This window comes from Varroa jacobsoni, unplaced genomic scaffold (genome assembly GCF_002532875.2).
Source record: "Varroa jacobsoni isolate VJ856 unplaced genomic scaffold, vjacob_1.0 scaffold_1463, whole genome shotgun sequence".
Taxonomy (NCBI): domain Eukaryota; kingdom Metazoa; phylum Arthropoda; class Arachnida; order Mesostigmata; family Varroidae; genus Varroa; species Varroa jacobsoni.
The window spans coordinates 330379-339756 of NW_019214365.1; the positions used below are offsets into that span (position 1 = coordinate 330379).

The window sequence follows — 9378 nt, forward strand, 5'->3', positions numbered from 1 at the left end:
GAATTAAGGAATCTTGTTAAGGATTTAAACCTTTATAACAAACAGATCTTTATAACAGTACACTAGAACGAGTTTTACGTAAATAGAGCGTAGTAACAGCTAACCTGAGCTTAAGTGAGTAAGCCCGTAAGCCTAAGTAAGCCCGAACGACATCTTATGAGAGCAGAGCAGCAGCAGCAGCAGCAAAAGAAATTAATATAAGGACAAAATGTATACATATTTGCCATATAATGGAGCTTGATCCGACGTTTTTTTGGTTTCGAACCTATTTCTTAGTATTACAGATATGAGCGTGTCTTCGGGCAAAAACAACGAATGATTTAACTCTAAGACACACAAAAGTATTTTTTTATGGTAAATACGTGAAGCAACTAGCGGTAAATATTCTTGGTAGATCAATTCTTAGCAGAAATCATCTGTAGGTACCTTCTTCGTTAGCTAAACAGCTACACATTGCTTAAAGGAAATCGGCTTCTGACAGCCACAGAACGGGGCCCGTCAATGTAAGCGATGCGACGTCACTTATAGATTGCTTTTTGTGTTTCACGTTCAGTGCCTTAGCCTTCAAATACTGGCTAGCTACCAGAACGAAGTGTGTTAATATGTGGATTCAGGACGTACACGTCTGAATCCAGACGTAATATAGTCTAACCTAGTTCTCAGCTCCTCTGGGTATAGCTTAACTTGATCGGCAACTCAACTCTTAATCCGATTGCAAAATATCTTTTTCTAGCCCCCGTAGCAATGGAAAAACCGACTTCATTTTCCCTTCAAGTGGCGAAGGACTTCACTGTTCAAGCGTAACACTTGGAAATAGTTCGAGGAAGGTAGAACCGTAAATTACACAATAAATACAAAGCGAGATGTCATTCAGTTGAAATGTATTGAATTTAGATTTCACTTCAGCTACTGGCTAATAGCTATGCATAATATTACACACAGCGAGGGATGGCTTCCACAAGTCGGTTCATCGCACTGGACGTGAGAGGACTTACTTCAATGCAGGTTATTGAATTAAGTTAACTGAAATTAATTAGGTAGAAACGTTAGACCGGATATCAGACAAGACGTGGTCCATATTTTGTACGCAACTTTGACAGACGCATTTTTAGATTTTAAAGCATGTCACCAAGCGATTGAAAACTTAAAATTGCCAAATGGTTAAATATACGACTGATTCCGAAAAATAGCTTTTTCACCGTGCAGAAATTTTACCTGAGATTGTCGATTATTATAGCTTATATCATATCGCAACACGTACAGTTTATTAAATCGATAACAGAGAGCGCCTGATTTTCTAACACATGGCACCTACGGTGCCTTCCGAAATGCTCCCGAAGGCAGTCCAGCCGAACTATGAGAACAAAAAATATTTGTAAAAACTCTTGAATATGCATGAAAGGAAGTCTCGTTAGAGAGCATATTCAAAAAACAGCTATCTATAGGGAAAGCGAATGAAACGCAAGCAAGTATGAATAAGTATATCACGATTTTTACCAGGCCATTTCGACTTTTGCTACATTGAAGATACGTTATTTTGTTGAACTATGGGAGTTCTCTGCTTGCGTTTAGGCCTTTAGTAAAGTCGAAGTAAAGAAGAAGAAGAAGCGTTTGGCATTAGCCAAAATTGATTTCGCTTAATTAACTTCTATTGTTAAGCCCATATGCTACCGGTCTTGATTTTGTGCATGCCGTTCTTCAAATAAAAGTACACGCTTTATCTCAGAAATAATAGTGCTGTTTGTAGGCGATGGAAATGTTTTGAATTTGGTGAGGTGGTTAAATGAATAGAATTGAAATGGTTAAAACAAATAGAATTGAAACCGGAAAATGCACCATAAAAGTTAATGCGACTTTATAGATATTGTGTTTACACGATCCAGATGTTCACAAGCCAAATTGTTTGCAACGTGTAGAAATTCAGCGGTAAAAATATATCTTAGCGCTAAATTTATATAGTCTGTTGCAGTGAAAGAGAATTAGGTAAACATCTCAAGGGCAATCGTAGTTGTGTTAGGGTGCTACGTATCTACTAGATTCACTAGGACAAGTAACGTTCACTTAAGCAGTTACGTTGATGTCCATTATACATAATATTCGCTTACCAATCTATGTTGAATCTGGTTAGTTTTATTTACTCAGCACATCAGGACGGAAGTACACATTGCTGGCTTACTGATGAGATGTAGTCGACTATTTTCTATAAGAATTGCTATAGGCATAGAATACATTGCATTATTTTTTGTCTCGCGCTGGCGTAGCTATCACCCCAAAATCAATAGAGCTGAATAACAATGAAACAAGAAATCAAGCTAAACAATTTAGAACTGCTACTTCGAATTATTGTTGTTAAGGGGCCGACTATTGTAGCGACGCGATAAGATTATACTGCATTTGTCCGGCTTCTAATTGAAACTGTCCTATTTACATTTGGTACAAACGGCAAATCGAGTTAACGTAAGATGGCACTTGTCCAATTGCAGGACCGTCCAGCCCGAGTCAAACGATTATCATATTGAAATCAAGAACATCTATAGACGACGGAGTGCAACAGTAAATTAATAGTAGACCAGCTGGAAGCGCATAGACACTAAACAGTAGACCTTTAGCTAAGCAAACGATTGACTATGGTTCAAAAGGATCATGCTTCATTGGTAGGCCTACTATTTTTCAAACTGCGAGCCTGTTCCACCAAACACTCAACGTTCAGCTGATTTCTTTATCCCCTATAGAGAAAATATCTAATAGTGACGACGAGTGACTGTGTTAGATTCAATTTCTCGAGTGCATTGCAAAACCATTACCGGTGTCTAAATCCTGCCTTTTAAATTTCGATATTACTTTTGCTGTTGTTGCTTTGGAGCTTCTGTGTACAGAGTTTCGTGCGTTCATGTTGTTCTTGATACAGCACGTTTCAAGTGTCCAAATTTAGCAAACTGCCAACAGCCACAATCTGGCAATTTAAATACGTCATTAGCTTCACTAAAAGAATTGGGTACGATAGGTAATTATATGGGTGTTGATTTTATATTTGAAAGAAAACCTATCATATATAGCCTATAGGATATTCAACGTATATGCGCATGCGCCCATTTACTGTCAAAAGTCGTTTTGTATTCTCGGGCAACACTGTTCCCGCTCGTACTGTTTTTGTCAATTGAAATATTAATACTTTGGCTCCATTAAATCTCAGCCTAAAATAGGCGTCTCGATACATAAAAGTATGGACCATGAATATTATCGCATCTCGTGAGAAGAAGAAGAAGAACAACAACAACAACAACAACAACAACAACTTTGACACAAGTGGCTTTACACGGACATTCGTCGTTATGGTTCTGTCCTGGTCCTTTTCCACACAGTTTGCCCATGAGGGGATATTTTGTGTTATAAGGTACTATAATGTTTGTAGCACAAACATAGGAATCTTGCCCTCTGTCCTCACAGGTGGTACACAACAAGGTGCAAAATTGCTACTAGATAATTACCTTTTTTGCGCCATTCCGTCTGGGGCTTTTCACATTCCAGTCTCAAAATGCAGAGAAGCCCTATCGACGCGCCATCTGTTCAAATCTTATTATCTGGTATGGTAGCAACTAGGCGACTTACGTATGACACCTGGTGCGCTCTATCTATCTATTTTTGACAAGATCACGACGGTATGCCTTTGATTGCACAGGTATTTTACATTGGCTTGTTACAATTACCTACTCGCTGGCGGTCTTTTCGCTCTATCGTAGTGGAGCAACACTCGCGCGAAGTTGTCATACAACCTTACCTACCTTCTCTGACGTAGTCTGCTACGTTTGAGCATTTTCTTCTAGCAAGATTCACCGCCGCATCTGGTCAGTACTAAGCCGGACAATTCACCTATTAATGAAGAACTTTGTCAGTTTTTGTTACTGGCAAGACGACGACAGCCGCCTTAGGCGTTACCGTGTACAAAACAACCAGGGGCGGCGGTACTACCTTAATAACATTCAGTTCACACAATAATTAACGGATGATATGGATAAGCAAGCGATTCTAATTGGAAGATAATTGCTTCTGACATTGTCAGCTTTACATTGAATTTATTCATTGAGTAAAGAAGATCATTGCTGTATGTTTTAGTGTTGGATCCAACTATCCTATACTACATTAGATAAGGTGAGGAGCTTGAAAATGCAGCTTAACCGTCGCCTTTCACATCGAGTGATTTCCTATTGCAGCAGTACTCGTTATACCTGTAGGTTTACCAGCGCAGTGACGTCGAGACAAGTTTAGTGGTCAACGCTATAAGAAACATTGTAAAACTATGATTTAGTAAAAAATAACCAGGAAAAACATAAGTGATTTCGAAACGGAACCGTGCGGCTATAGCAACTCCACTTTACTTTCACAGACCTCGTGCGAAGTTCCGCGAATAGATAACTTCAGCTGGTTGTAAAAAGACATAGAGAATATATCTCAAAACAACAGCTTTCTGTCGATACATTCCAACGTCGATAAACTAGGAACGCCCAAACTGAACATGCAATAGACTGATAAGGTCAACATATTTTCAGAGACTAAACGCTTGGTGCTGCATATTTTGCCGAGAGAACAGTTATTTTATACGACATTATCACGGGAATATAGCTACTAGTACGTGAAGATATTTATAGAGATGGCGAGTTTAAGTGTGGCCTGAGACGAAGCTTTGACGCTATGCTGAATAGAAATGCTTTTACTCGATACACAAGCTAGCGTTTTTTTACAGGAACGAGATTTATCCGTGGCCGTTTATAAATAGCCATGAATACAATATAGCAGACAGTAGAAACTAATTAAACTTATTGCAACGCCTACTCCTTACGTGAATATAGCTCACAAACTGCTATTATTATCGAGCTTGACGCCCAACGAGAGCATACTCGACCATTCCCATTTCGATAGTAAACCTTGCGAACCAATCCTGCTCTATGTAGATTTCAATCGACATAAAAATTCTTAAAGCTTATTTATACAGGTCATTATTTACAGCTGGAAATGGGATGATTTATACAGGCAATATCATCCAATACAACCCATTTTTTTTGTGCGCACAGAGTAGCAAATATCACAAGACGCCCTTACTCTAAAGCCTATTCGCATCGTTATATTATAACTGCCGACGATAACTTTTTGCCAAAAAAAAAAAAAAATCTATCTGACGTATTATAACCCGTTTTCGTTCGTCATCCGTTCAGAAGATAAGTGGTCATTCACGGTTTCAACCGTAAGCTGATATTTGCTGGAGGCAGCCCATGTTTTACCATTGGTAAACTCGTAACAAGCCCCAAGCGCCGTAAAAATGTGCTTGGGGAACCACAATACTTACTATGAATGCAGTTGACCAGCTGCACACTAGAAGATCGGTACGACAAAGAAATGTTTTTGCCAGTGTTCTCCTCAACTGACCTAACCTATCACTACCTAACAGGAAACTCAGGCTTGTTTCACAGAACCCCTTTATCTATTTGATGGGTGATGTTTTCTAGAAACGAAATAAGTGAAGGTTCAGTCTGACATCTTACAGGAAGATGTCGTGGGGTGCTCAGAGCTCCAAACACATCTCTTCAATATTGACTAATGAAAGAGGCCTGATTTTGCATTGGCCAGTAATATGGCCGAAACTGCGCGCGACAAAACAAGCGGAAAGTCGGTGATGGCTGGCCGCTTTCATAGTAAACAAGGTGTCCTTATGCATTAACATTTAAGAGCATTTATGATCATATTCACGGGCATAAGTCACAATCTCAGTTCTAGGTATAACCCTAGTATAAATCCAAGCATGCTACTTACCTAACACAAGTGATAAGGCGTACCTCTTAAATATTTAGTCCGTAAAAATAGTTGTTGTTATTGTTGAGGTTATTGTGTTTATGGCTGTTATTCGGTAATATTCCCATTGCGTTCCTAAAGGCGTCTGCTCATTATCGGCAACAATAGTTATAGATAATGATAGTACTATATTTTGTTTGCATTGTTTAAATATAATTGTTACTGCAATTCAGGTAATAACAGCAACCTTTATGCATTTTATTAATTCATTCGATACTCGATTATTAATTTCAATACTACCCTTAGTTCTGATTTTTAGATTGGCTCTGCGGAGTTTTATAATAAAGCAACATACGGCGACGAGATGGATTTCAGGACACAAAAAACCTAGCTTTGGTTCTGACTTCCGTCAGTATAGGAGTGTGTGCAGATGCTCGCTATATTGGGCGGGCGAAAAGTATTGACGGCTTCTTAGTCAAAACTTAGGCAAATATTTTCTATATTCTAAAATAATGGCACTAAGCTAAACTTTGCCTATTTTAGCTCACCAGTGACCGTCTCCTATTTTTTGGTGACACCATAGCTCAATCGTTGTAGGATTTCTGCGCTTTCTTAGTAAAAAAATGATTATTGCATCTCTCCATTGAATCTCCATCTCGGCTGTTATAAGCCGACTCAGCAGAATTTGAAATGGAATAACTTTTGAATTACACGGCGCTAGCAGACGAAATCCGGCTCCAATAATAAATACAGCAGGAAAAATTTGTTCAACAGGAACAACATCTAATCTGGAAAACCGACGGTAAGTGGTCCTGAACTCCTGTTTCTTGAAGGTTATAATACTGTGAAAATTAATCGATGACTGGTGAAGACGTTAGGCAAGGAGGCCTTAAACTGAAAGTATCGCGAAGCGAATGCTGCAGACGTTTCAGGAACGGAGATCAGTATGTTAAAGGGCAGTGAGGAGATGGTCAGATATGGAAACCCGAAAGACAAACGCATTGCCGCAATCGAAAGGGCTTTCCACGAAAGGCATGGCTTGAAATCCAGAAGCTCCGTCGACCAAAGTTGGCGTCTCACATAGAACGTGTTGCAGACTTATCACAAATTATATCAATAGATTATACTATTTCTCTTTTTTCTAAGTGTCAGCTGCTGACAAATTCATTGTAGTCGTTTGCGTATGACGTAAAGGGACAACGACTTTTGGAAGCAAGCAGAAAAACAAAGATGGGAGAAAGTAATCAACTTAGTGGTTTGTGTATCAGACGCCTTAGATCGCCTTCGTTTAATTCGGATGCGTAAACGTTCAACGGGTTCAGTGAATCTGAACAACAGAACAAGCTACACCGACGAACGCTACATCCAACCTAATAATTCTATAATCGATGTTCAGACTGTATATTTAGCGATGCACAATTTTCTTTATCTTCAGTTTTTCTCGTTCGGGAAACATGCGAATGGAATCTTCACTGGGTGATGGGAATGATGCCCACGCGTAGAAAGCTCCTCACATTCGAAATGAATTTATTTGTGATAATTCAAAGGAGGCGGCATCAGCTCCCAAAAGCATAACTGTGCACCAAACTTTTCGTTAAGCGCATTGATTAATTGTAGTTTTATTTCAAAGATAAGATCTTATTATCCAAAAGAAAGCTTAGAAAAAGCGCTCGTACCAAGGTCGAGCTTATAAAAACGCTGTTCTTTCTAAGTTACTGTATTATAGGAATAGTACTTGACATGGAAATTAGCGTTGGCGTCGAGTTCGTGCTAACACTATATGCAAAATTACAGCATAGGACACCTTTTATAGGGATATATACGAGATTGAACCCGGCTCCTAAACTCAAAGATAACAACAAAAAGTGCCGAAGGGATTGTGCTCGACTTGATACCACACTGTCGGTTGAGCTGTATTGAAAGCACTTTGCAGTTTATATTGAAAGCCGTAACAAAGGCGTTAATTGAGTACAACCGGTAACACCCAATAGTTCCAGATCGCTGGGTATACATTTTGACAGAGAACATGCACTTAACAGGTCGCTAATTAGCTTTAGCTAAGAACCTTAGCGGATCGGTTAAGTCGTGGCACGTAAACACTACAACGTCCCGATTCGTGATCTTCGTTTGTGAATTCCAGGACGTATTGGTATCGCGTGAAAACTGCTATCTCATATGGTATCAAGTACTTCTCCGTATGGCGTTATTCCTGATTCTCTTGGTATTAAGACCAGGTTAGATGTTAGGACACTAAATCTTCATTTGATTTTAGGCAAGTTCTATTAATCTGTCCTTCTGTCGTGGACTCTAGTTTTAAGACGGATAACTTTCTGAATGTTCCTGTAACTGCATATGTATATTCAGATTTTGTAATCATATTCTTACATTCAGCTTTAATTCTCTAACCTTTCTCCCCCACGTCACCGTGGTACATTGCCTTGTCACGAGGGAAGTCATTTACGACTTCGGAGATACGATTATAGTTTTTGGTGTCCTGTTAACGACATGTTGCACCTTTGGATCGTCCCGGAACGTGCCATACTATTTCATCGTCAATCATTTAGCAGAACGAAACATAGATCGAAAGTAGTAACACTTCTAATTGTCTGTCTTGTAGTTAACTTTGATACGCTAGTTTACTAATATGTTATTAGAGTTACTTGCCTGTAAACTCCTCTAGACGATTTTTGTCAACGATGGCCGATACAAACTCTTGTTTGAAAAATCAGTGTCAACAAATTGGTAATATGACATAAGACCCAGATAACATTTAGAGCTGGCATCCATTTCCATACCGAGTGTATGTAAGATAACGGTTACTTTTGCTTGGAGTCTTTTTTGACGCTGAAGCAATAGGTGTCAGTGATTCGATGCTCTGAGTTAACCGAATATCATCAGTTCATATTTATACTGTATATTATACGACTAGGTATGAACGTACTTAGCCGGCCTTTGTTGACCGTAGCGTTCGTTGTTGATCACTACACAAAGCTATCGCTACTGCGCTAGTAGAGTGAAACCTGTCTCCGATGCGGTTACCACCGACGCGTTAGCGAGAGCTTTTTATGTTGGCGTTCTATATGCTGTCGTGTTGGCTTTTCGAAAACGGCTAGCCGCTACACATATGTAGAACATGGAGCTAAGCTCTACCGTGTTGACACATATACTAAGAGCATAGAATTTTAATTGGCATTCGCAGGACACTCATTGAATTGGCCATGGTTAAATGCTGTTCTGGAACAGAGTTGATACGATGAACATAACTGAACGTTATATCTCTTATTATACATGCACGGTTAATATAAATTATCCGAATCTTAGTCTTAATTCCAATTATTCTAATTTACTAATTAAAAGTGCACTTAATTCAAGCCAACTACTAATTACAGATTGACCGAATAGAAGCGCAGCATAGCCGTGGCCAAATGAAGTTACCGTCACTCACCTTCTGCCCGTCTCAATACATGGATGATTTGGGCTCGAAAGTTAACTTAGAGGACAGTTGAATTGTACATTCAGCTGTCCTATAAAAGTTTACAATACATTACAATGTTATTTTTCCCACAGCTGTAACTAGCTAAATTGGCTGTACGT

The 9378-nt window shown here is 39.1% G+C and overlaps 1 long non-coding RNA gene across 2 annotated transcripts in view; it reads right to left on the minus strand.

Moving 5' to 3' along the window:
• Window positions 1–864: 864 nt before the first annotated feature.
• The window catches only part of LOC111270327 (uncharacterized), a 21771-nt gene continuing 13257 nt past the window's right edge, over window positions 865–9378 (minus strand). The window contains exons 1-3 of one of the 2 annotated variants that reach the window (XR_002686252.2): window positions 5806–5941; window positions 3783–3870; window positions 865–1023 (exon numbers count right to left, since the gene is read on the minus strand). This is a non-coding gene — a long non-coding RNA (uncharacterized LOC111270327). Of the gene's footprint in view, window positions 1024–3782; window positions 3871–5805; window positions 5942–9378 lie in introns of those variants that run through there. The other variant, XR_002686251.2, reaches the window with a different exon arrangement.